Source organism: Macrosteles quadrilineatus, unplaced genomic scaffold (genome assembly GCF_028750875.1).
Source record: "Macrosteles quadrilineatus isolate MER2022 unplaced genomic scaffold, UCM_ALF_1.0 Scaffold_7__1_contigs__length_78375512, whole genome shotgun sequence".
In the NCBI taxonomy this organism is placed as follows: domain Eukaryota; kingdom Metazoa; phylum Arthropoda; class Insecta; order Hemiptera; family Cicadellidae; genus Macrosteles; species Macrosteles quadrilineatus.
Genome location: NW_026542600.1, coordinates 56,109,497 through 56,121,302, shown reverse-complemented (window position 1 = coordinate 56,121,302; position 11,806 = coordinate 56,109,497). Strand labels below are relative to the sequence as shown.

Here is an 11,806-nt window from a genome sequence, read left to right as displayed (position 1 = left end):
TGGAAGTTCCTGGTTTTGAGAGCGTTAGAGCCTCCTGTGCTCTTGGTGCACTCGTTTCAAGAGCGGGGTCTTGCTCTGAGTGAGCTGACCCCTTAGGTGTGGGCGGTGCAACTTCTAGAGTTGCTCCGAGGTTTGGTTCTGGTTGGTTTTTTTTATTTGTATCCATGGTGTTCCCACGAGAAGCAAGGGAAATTGGAGGTCGAGCCCAGACAGAGTCCCGCATGTCCAGGTAAGGCTGATTTCTCCAGGAGGTCGCCCGGTGTCCTGGAGGCTCCGTACGCACCACCGCTGGGGAGCACGGTGGCATTCACCTCTTCGGCACGGGTCGCACGACACCACTGAGGTTCGGCTGAAACAAGAAGCAAAAGCGAAAGGAAAGGAGAAGGGAAGAAGATTCTTCAATAGGAAAGCGAAGAAGAAAGGAGGGCCAGCAAAAAGAGGAAGTTAGCTGGCCATAGAACCCAGAACGAAGAAGAGGAGTGATCTGAGGGTTGGCTAGGGTACCTCGGGGTTGCCAGCCTACCAGAGGCCTCCCGTGTAGTTGACAGACAACTACCCCTGAGGGGACACCATTAATCTGACATGTTTTAGAAAATACTCAAGTGAAAATCCTTCGCTTAGTCTTCCGGTTTGCTGCGATGGTAGTATTTTTTGTGCTGATATGTGCGTAAACGACTCATGTGTAAACGATAGCCACATGTATAAGTAAGGACGATGTATTTTGTATGATTTGTATGTGTTAGTCGATGTATCTGTTTTTGAGTGGTATGTATGTGGGGCTAATGTATTATACATACATATTTAATGAAATTTGGGTTAGACTGCGGGACCTTTTTTATGGCTTGGATTCAATCCAAGCCATATTATTATAGTCGTTTGAAATAACCAATGGTTTTAAGCTCTGCGATAATACCTTGACCTGATGGTTTGGAGCTCACCTCTTGGCAAGTATTTCTACCTACACAAATGACAAGGAAATATAAGTATCTGGTGAAAAGGGCTTTCTTTGAATTGGAAAACATCCACACCTGAAAGCTAAATAATAGTTTGAATAGTTTGATTAATACACTACTTACTTACAGCTGTGGCTCTTGGTGCCCAAGGCGGCACATTGCTTCACCAACACACTGACTCCAAACTTTCCGATTTGCTGTCCCATCTTTCTTCCCAGATCCCTAGGGTCTTTTCTAATCTCAGCTGTGGCCTTTTTGCTGATTTCAACCTGAGGGATTATTTGACGATAGTGTTTTTATGAGGGAGCCGTCTTCTTTCCTTAGTACATGTCAAGCACATCTCATTCACCTGCTTCTTGGCTTGGCCACAATAATTGTGTGCAAAACAAAATACAGTTGTCTGAGCTCTCCATTCTTCGATAGGCAATCCATTTACTGTTCACAATAGTTTTTCTAAAAACTATAAATTCTTTGCTTGTCGCCCAACTTTCTTAACCACTCAATAAAACTGGTCGAAAATAGTAAGAAACAAAAACAGAAAAAGCATAAAAACAAAACAAAAAAAGATTGTTTGTTTGATAAAAGTGTGGATCCTAATGGTTTTTGCCAAACCCACACTGATACTGCAATTAATGGAAATGCTTGAAAAATTGTTTCAACCGACAAAACCTAGTATAGTATATAGAAAATTTAGTAGATATAGTAATGGGTGCTGGATATAGTAGTGGGGTGGGACGCTTGGCCAGTGGGCCTTGTATAAAAAAATAGTTTCAGAAACCGAATCCACGAGAGGGTTTAAGTCGACATTGTTTACATCTATTAGAGAATTCTAGAAAGGGTTGCTGAGGAGTTTCGGTGCACCCCTACTGTCAATAACTTTTTTCAAGTCTAAGATTTGACGTAATTTACGTGGATCGGTGAGCAGGGAACTTCTAATGGACGACGATGTACGGGTCACGACATTACGACCAGAGGTCTCGGTACCGAGTAGTGGGCGTGCAAGGACATCGACCTTTACTTCGGCACGCTGGCCGCTGGGGCTGGGATGCTGGGATCCGTACCATCTGGTCGCCAAGGATAATCTTCGCCAAGTCTGTACAAGATAACTCTTCCAAACGACGCAACGCTTCCCACATTCTTTCACACAACACTTTTCAGTGTTGACATTGAAGCATCAGAAAAATAACATATTTACTCACAATAATAACATTTAATAATTGCATGCTTACTACATAGAGTACTATACAACTGTTTATCGATCAAATACGTGCAAGTTCATTAAAAAATGTAACAGATGTGGCATCTTTGTTAACTCAACCCCCACATGTACCTCACACATTTGCTGACATATTTACGATCAAATGGTGCTCTACCATAGATTGAAGGAGTACCACTGTCTACTCCTTTGATCTATATGGTACGAAGCAATCCGTAGATAGGAGAATCGTCACAACAAATTTAATAAATCAAAGAATTAACCAATATAGTGCTTGTTTGTCACTGGTCCATTAGATATTACTAAAAGTTTAGCGATGTTATTGAGACAAAACTCAACATCTCTGTCATGGTTCCAAAATCAGGGTAGTCGTCACAACACAAATAATCAATTAAATCAAAAGGTGAATGTAAATACTGTATGTGTTCTACCGATACACATCACATTACTGACCGCCATTACGACAAAACCCTACATCACAGTCACGGCTTCGAAGCCTCTCGTGATATAACAAGACAGCATACAAATTCAAATTAAAAAATGTTAAAGGAAGTGTCAACCCCTTTAAACTCCTGTTTCTACGATCTTGATTGTTTACGAACCTATGTATGCACACACACTTCACTAATAATGACCAAAACGTTTACTTGAGTCATCATGAAAGTTTCTATAGCAATATTGAATTCGAAAACGCTCAATAAGTAGATCGAATTGATCATTGTTCAGTATTATACGCTACAATCATTGTGCAGTGTAGCGTTAGTGTCTTAACCACAAACGCTACACAAGTTCTGGGTAAATAAGCTAAACTATATTTTCTCATTTCCACGATCATTTCAAAACATGGACGATTTTTCTGTTTGCCGAGTGTGACTAATTGACACATTTTAATTGCAATTGCTTGACAGTGAACGATCTTGCCTCGCAGTGAACCGTTCATGCAGAACAAAGTGAAGGAGGAAGACCCGTGAGTTCTGGCAGTTCCTCTTGGCATGAAGGTGACTTCTACGAGGAATAATTCTTACTTTTTTCCTCGCACTAGATGGCTTAATGGTCAACATTCTCTGTTTCACCACAGAGGAAGATCAAATCAAAATATTATTTTTCACGGTTAGTTGGTTGGACTTTACAAAATGCATTGTCTCATGCAGTCAACAACAGCATAATCATGTGTGATGATTTATTTATTTCCTGCAGACATCGAATAAAATAAATGTCAATAATCTTTACTTGAGTTTTCAATTGTCTCAAATTGTTCATTTTTCAAGGCCACAGAGAAAGGGGGTCATAGAATATTTTAGCCTTTTAAAAGTGTGATGTTTAAAGAAGGAGCTATTACAGTATAGAATTGTTTCGGACGCTGTAGGTTGATTTTGGGACATGGGTTTGGAAGATTTTGGTATGTTTAAAGGAGAGGAGATTTTCGGAGAGGAGAGGAGATGGACCAACAGAATTTTTTTTAGGTTTTGAACATCTTGAAATGTGGCTCGAAAGAAACGGAAACCCAGCAATTATTTGTCGCCCTTCTCTTGTAAAAAAGGGCATGTTCCCTTAAGTCTTAATGACTAATATCAACTCCCATTAGAGAAAGAGCTATTTCCTGGCGTATTAGAGCGTGTGCGTAGCCTGGCCAACTCTTGCTTGAGCCAATTATAAGTACACCACATCCCTAATTGCTGTTTATCATTCATTTTCTTGCGCATCGACAAACATTAGAAGTGAAAAACGGTTCTGGTAACGGTAGAAGTTATCACAATTTTTTTATGTATTTTCCCTGACAAATATGAATGTTCTTTGTAAGTTTTTTCTTATGACGTTTATGATGAAATAAAGCTTGGCCAACAATGATTTAGCCTTTAGGAGAGTCTTAACTGACTCTAGAAGTAGTACGGATTCCTCAGTCATATTTAATGACTATCGTGATGTTCAAATAAACCTTGTCAAATTACAGACATGGTGTACTGACAGCTGACGTTTTGTCCTCGTTGCAGACGACTCTTCAGATAATATATTCAAAATAATTTACATCAATATTTGTTTGCAAAAGGCTAAATCCAAACTTGATGTGGATAGGTCACCCAAGGTCAAAGATATAAATTGTCGGGTGGGATTTTCCTACCTACTTTTGTCCATTTCGTCTGGATAATTCTGTTTGGTTTTTGTATTAGGCAAATCATTAAATGCATTAATGTCTTGCACCATTAAATGTGTTGTGGCGTGTGTAGTTTTTCACAGCTCACCATTAAGCTAAGCCCCCTTAAACAAAAGATAAAACTTTAATCATATTAAGCTGTGGCCGAGAGCAGTTCTTACACATCTACTTCATGTAAACCACATTAGTCTGTTTATGATAACAGAGCCAGATTTGAAGATTCCTTACAGTTAATAAAAGGTTTGTTTGTATCAATTCCAACTGAATAGTTGTTATATTATGTTAAAATTTCGTATTCAGCTGCGTAAGGGGTCATAAGTGAAAATGTTATAGCATATACCGAGAGAGAAAGAGAGGTCAAATTTCACCCGAACAAAAGTGACGAGGAGGTTATTCTCGGTGCTGGACAGTATCACTAGTCTAGTGAAAACAAATGCTCAAGGGCTTGAGTGAAATGAAATGAGCTCTGATTTTCAATGCTAATGTAACTACATTTTTCTGAAAGGTCCCTTAAAATACTATTCAAAGCTGTAATACGCTATCCATTCAAAATCATTTGACCGCACAAAATCCTTTGACGTAGGCATCAACACCATCACAGATTTTTGGGTTGTAAATATGTATACTACCCATAAATCTTGTTTACACGGTTCTCAATACTTCCCTGAAATGCTAACTCATCTGATTCAAGCTAGATCTTGTAAACCATATGAAGATGTCTCAAGAAACACATCTTAAGTGACACCTCACAAGTCCGCCTTATGAGTCTGACGTCACAGATGGCTGTGTGAGAGGGGAAGGGAGGGGGGACTCGTAGGCCGAATTGTCAGGGCCGTCGGTCGCGACTAGGTACTGAGGTTGCGCAATGATGTCCAAATCGCTCCACCTACTAGCTCGCCTACTCCCTTGGTCGCGTCGGCGCAAGACCTTGGGTGCCGTTCAGGCGATTTTCCATGCTTAAGATATTCGGGCACCTTTCGTGCCTTAAGTCATCCCTGTGAAGATCAGACAAAACTTTTTTCATCCCACTTTATAGAGCATAAAATTATATGATTTTGGCCTTGCATATGCTCGTCCATAGGCATCTAAAACGGGCTTGACTTGAAACGTATCCAGAAAAGCAAATTGTGAGCTCGAGCTGGTACAGTACAAGAGAGAAATGTACGGAAAACTTTATATTTTATAGTGGAGAGACCAGGACGGGAACCCACGACATCTTTTCCTGTGTAGATCGTAGTCAGTCGCGATGCTGACTGAGGGTAAAAACACAGTGGAGCAGGGCAGGTAGCTGGTAGCCTGGCGGGTCGCTTAATCGCTTACTGCGACGTAGAATTAAAGCACGCGTTGTTATGGGTACGCACACAGTCGCGCCTAGCTGGTAGCCGAGAGGGTAGCAGTAAGCTAGGCGGCAAGCTAGAAGAATTGCCAAGTCGATTGTTTGGGAGCTTCAAGCGGGGATGGCTCGACTGGGGCATGCGCAAATAGCAGAACTATAGGTCGGCCGCTTAGAAAACGACCTCCTCCAGCATTGGTTTAGCATTAGCGCGCAGGTCGTTTTCTAAGCGGCCGAACTATAGACAGCCACGTGTTCTCCAGTTCGCAAGTTCCACGTGAGATCTTTCACTGAGCATACTTTGTATACGGAGTGTTGTTTGTTTTAGTTGATTTATTTGGAAGTTGTTTTGTTTACATTAAATAAAATAATGGACGTAGACAAATTAATATCAGAGATTATTATCCGTGTGCCATTGTGGAAACAAGCCCATACGGACCACCACAAACGTCACGTACTCGACGATCTGTAGAATGAAATAGCGAATGAACTAGGATTCAAACAAAAGTTTATCCTATATCACTAATATTATAAGTGATAATATGAGTATCGGCGGCTGACAAGCGACTGTACTGAGCGCCACTGTGTGTATGTCCCAGCTACCCTCCAGGTAACCAGCAGTAAGCGGGTAAGCGACCAGCCAGGCTACCAGCTACCTGCCCTGCTCCACTGTGTTTTTACCCTGAGCCACCTACACTTGAAGTTATTGTAAAAGGATGTTATATGTACAAGGCATATCTTGAGGTGATAAGGGAAGCAATCCCAACTAAGATGATTACTTTACAGAGGGGGGGGGGGGGGTTGAAGATATGAACTTAAGCACCGTATTAGAGAAGCTGTAAATAGTATAGTGTAAAGGTATAAATTCTACCTTCAAGTTCAGTTCAGATTTTGTTGAGACTGAGAGTGATGAAGAATGTAACAGCTCAGTTCGCTCTGGAAAGAAAATCGTCGATCCAGGAGAACAAAGCGATACTATAATCAATGTAGTCAAAATGTATACACAAATTGTAAGCAATGCACGCTTCAGGTTTATAACCCTTAAACAACCATTAGATCGTCATACAACTTAAATAAACTATTATTGTGTCTAAACCAGACTCATCATGCTTTCTGTTCGGATGCAGAATTTTATCCATATTTCGTCTGACTAAGTGAGTACCATGACAATTTTCTGAACTCAAAAACCGACGGTTCAAAATTGATACATGAATGTGGCGATTTGATGTCTGCAAATTGTTCTAGATTTAGAGTTCCATTAGAAAACTGAGATACAGCAATTTAACCTGCGGGAAACCTCATATTTAAATCGATCAACCTCAGCCACTGAACCACGATAGGAGTGCGAGATTTAACTTTCTAACACGTCTGGGTGATGTTGATAAATAGAATGTGGTCAGCTACTGATACACTTCTAAGATGGCCTTCAATACATTTTGGAATGATTCAATTGACGTATCTTCTTGTTGTGGCCAAATAGTGGTTTCAAACTTAAGCTTTTAAGTTTTTAGATTTAAAGCCAAATTAAGCGAAACTGCTACGTGTAAATGAGCTTATACAGGACATTTTAGGGTAGCTTTTTTGTACACCACTTCGATGCATCAGGAGACGGAAATATTAGGATCTGTTGTTGGTAGTTCCTCATTCTGCCATGTCGCGTGCGTTTTGTCGATCATTGTGTCAATCAGTTTAAATAAATCGCACTTAGTCAGATACGCTTCCGCTTTGTGAAACGCATATGGTTCCCGACTAAGAATAGCAACGAATAAACAAGTGTAGCACTGAAAAATAAACTGTATGTATATTTGAAAAAAAAATCTACTACACGAAAAAAACTGTTATGAATTATCTTCCAGGTTCTTAACTACTGGTTATTGCGAATCTTGATATAAAGATATCGCAGTAACTCAAAAGCTACATTATTCAGGAGGTTACCGGTTTGATCCACGGAAAAGTCAAGACTTTTTATTGATCGAAACTGGACCATATCCAGGAGCTAACAAAAGGCCCTGGTTAAACCTTATTATTTTAGTCAGTAAAGCAATAATTCACCCAAGACTCATCTTTCGCTCATCTTCACATCAAATCTTGCACCCTGAATGCCGGCCCCATGTATATTTGGATCTAAATTTGAAAATGATATACCATTTTAAATTTGAAATAATAATTCCCATTCTACTGATGGACGTTTTTCATTTCTTTCAAAACTAACAAGATCAAATCACTAGGTCGGCTAGTCAATCCCCTAGGAGATCCCTCGCTCTTGTGGCCCTGTAGAGACAATTTCGCAACTGACACTCCCTAAACACCGTGAAAGTACCGCTTTGTGACGTGTAAATACCAAAATGGCTTCTGCGGCTGTGTGCTATGTAGCTTAGCTGCGGGAGATGCTCGTAGCTGGTCAGACAACGACGAAGCTGGAAGCAGTCGATTGTTTTCTTTGCTTCCTTCACCTAGTGTCGATGACCTGGTGCCGCGCCGTGCCCGTGAGCTGTGCACACAAAACAAAACCCGTCATCTTTAACATCCACTTCCCGTCTCCTGGAGCCAGTTATCGATGAGTAATCTTGCCGCGAACCGCCCTCCTTGGCTCCTTGGATGGATGACAATGCATGAAATGGCAATCCTTTTTTAACAGGCAAAGCAAGGTTATGGTTAAAATGTACAGATTATTTGAAAAGAAACATTACTTACACTTGTAAATCAAAAGATAAACCAACAGAATGAGTCACACGCCAGTCAGGGGCTAGCCGAGGCTAAAACTGAACTGAATTTCGGAGTAATCGTTTAGTTTTGTAAAGACTGTAAGACTACGACTGAGCGATGAGTTAATACACTTAAATGTAATAACGGCAGCTTTAGTAAATGGGCTCGGTAGGCGCGGACGCAGAGCGAAAGAAAGAGAAAAATCCGCCCCCCCCCCCCGAGAAGGGGGAGGATGCGCACATGCAAACCGCAAGCCGGCTTTGAAGTGTCTGAAACTAACTTTCAAGTGTACTGCGATTTATAAAACTCGTAATCGATCAATAAGTCCGATAACTAAGATGTGGTGGTTGAAGACCCTAGGGAGTTTCAATTTCATGAATCAATACATTCTGCTTTTTAAAATTGCTGAGCAATCCAACTCAAATGATTAATGAGGATCCTTTATTTTACAACGACATATCATTTTGCACCTTAAAACAAGTCACGCTTCGGAACGCTAAAGATCTACCAGATGTTTATTTATTTATTTATTTACAGTATTTCCAACGGACATCTCCATTTTACAGCTACAAATCAAAATTTACAACTCAGAATGGCTTAATTGATAATAACAAATTTTGTGCTTATAGACTAGAAATAAAACCAACAATATAATAATGATCTAATAACAAACAACAATAACAACGACAAACCTAGCCGAACAAAACAAAAAACTGACAAAATAACAAAAGGTATACTAATAAATAGATAATTTAAAACAACAACAATAAATAAATAATATGAAACAATAACAACAAACCCACCAGCTAACAACCAATAACAACTGAGAAAGATAAATATATGACTAATATAAAATCAAATTGACTAGAGAGCAACGACAAACCTATAGTTAAATGCAAAGACAACAGTGAATTTTTAACAGACAAGTAGTATTTGGATGGTAACAACGAAAAACAATTTTTAATTAAGACGGGTCAGACTTTGAAAGGGGGGAAAAACTAAACATTAAGTGTTAAAGTGATAATCTTCTTTTTCAGTGTAGTCACGCTGTCTTGAAAAAAGTCGACATGCCGTAAATCTAATATTTTATATATATTATGTATTATGTATACATATAGTAGTTCCTTATCAGTTTGTTGCCAGCTCCCTGGACTCGAACCATCGTGCTGTTGACTGAGTAGCTAGTGCGGTGCTGTTGCTTAATAAACAGATCAGTCGACCTTGTGTTGGAAGGAGTCTTGAAATAGATTTGTCGGAGTATGTCAGGACAGTCGACTCTTCCGTTGATAATCTTGTGCAGCAGGACCGTGTCAGCAATGAGTCTACGTTCCTCCAGCGACTGAAGACCAAGTGCCAAAACTTAGATGATAGATGTAGTCTCAAAACTTATCTATCATATCTATATATTTAGTCTAAATATTTATCTAAATATAATCTAATCTATAATCTAAATATCTATCATGGCAGTTCGCTGTTCGCGTTCGCTGAATATTTCGCTCATCTTCTCGGTCTCATTTTGTCCTCGCATCCTTGCCAATAATAGGGAAACGCGTTGCACTGAATAATATGGGGTTATCACAAGTGATACAATCTAAGCCTGATTTGGCCGACGCAGTCACCGCACTCTTACTTTCGTCACATTGCTCTCGTTGACCTGGTTGGCTCATTGCGTGGATGAGTAAAGCCTTCAACAACTCTTTCTCTTCGTTCGATGTTGCATAACCGCAAACACCTTCTTCCTGTTCCCTCTTTACTTTGGTCCTGAAACAACAAAGCAAACTTAAGCTTTTGTTGGGTTGGTCAAAGTTGTGTTTGTGAGATTCCATATTGTAGTTGTATAAGTGAGAATCCATAGTTGTATTTGCGTGAGTCCATACTGTAGTTGTGTTTGCGTGAGTCTGTAGTTATATTTGAGTTCGTAGTTTGATTTGTGAGAGTCCATAGTTGTGTTTACGAGAGTCCATAGTTGTGTTTGCGTGAGTCCGTAGTTATAATTCTGCGAGTTCGTAGTTTTACTTGCTTACTTACTCCTTCTTCATCTTTTACCCAAAATAGAGATAGATTGCGTCTCGACAAAAAATAAAAACATATCTTTTATTCGCACAAAAGAAAAAAAATACTTCACAACGGGAAAACCGTTTAAGATATAAAAAATCAATATATATATACATACATATATACAAGTTTTAAATGACTTCCAGGGATGACGGAAAAGATGGCTACCGCATGTTTGCTATTGCCTTATCATTCATGAACTCAAAGATGCTGTAGTAGGCTCTCTCTTTCATTAGCGACATTAGCTTGTCCTTGCGATAACCACTTTTCCAGCCCCTAATGGCCATTGGCAGTTTGTTAAAGAGCTTAAGCCCCTGAATTTGGTATGTAGCAGCTGTCTGAGAGAGCCTAATTCGGGGAACATCCAGCATGTTTCTCTGCCTGGTGTTGTAGGAATGGACCATGGCACGGGACGTAAGGTCTCCATTTTTATCACAAACATGAAGAAGGCACAGGAGAACGTAATGACCGAAGACAGTAGGTACCGTATTCCTAGTCTCACAAAAAGGGGCCTACTATGAGCCCGTCCGTCACTTAAGGTTTTTCTGAATCTTGAGAATCTCCACTGTGCCTGGAGAATGTCCCCACAAAAGCAGTTCATATGTGACGTGGCAATGGAATAAGGCAAAGTAGACCATTTTAAGGTAGTCCTCAGTTAAAAACGATCTCAGCTTTAGAAGAAGGGCGCAGACACGAGAGAGTCTATTTATAGTCTGGCCGATGTGCTGATCCCAACTTAGCCCCAACTTAGTTCAATACAATCCCCAAGAGCTTGACTTGGGCTCTGGTCTACGGGAGGAATGTGAGCCAGTCAGCAAACCATCCTCTGGGCGGGTTAAGCTGGAAACGGTTTCCTACAAACCACGCTGAAGCGTTTCGCAGTCGAAGCGCCATATCTTCATTTATTTCCTGAGAATTTGAACCAGATGACAGGAGGGTGGTTTCGTCCGCAAAAAGAAGGGTACCGCCATCATCATCCAGGTCATTCATCACAATTATGGATAAAAGCGGTCCCAGAATGGATCCTTGAGGAACTCCATGCTCCACTGCCCTGCAAGAGGAGGAAGCACCTGCCAAAATCACCATCTGTGTACGATCTAGAAGGTAGGATCGAAGAGTAGATAGCACGACTCCGTCCAGCACGTAGAAGTAGAGCTTCTCTAGGAGCACCTCATGAGAAACAGTGTCGAAGGCAGTTTTATTTGCGAGAGTCCATAGTTGTATTTGTGTGAGTCCATAACCGTCCATATTTATACATATCCGTAGTTATATTTGTCCTATAGGGTTTTTAATGCACCCAATCGTAACGCAATAAAAACCCAAAGATATTTTTTTAAGCTGCAACCTGACATATTTTGAACCTCTGAGGCTCTACCTTATTTTGCATGTGT

The 11,806-nt window shown here is 40.3% G+C and overlaps 1 protein-coding gene across 1 annotated transcript in view; it reads left to right on the top strand.

The window, feature by feature from the left end:
- The window catches only part of LOC128998296 (cuticlin-1-like), a 101,296-nt gene that overhangs the window by 68,719 nt on the left and 20,771 nt on the right, over positions 1–11,806 (top strand). The window lies entirely within an intron of this gene.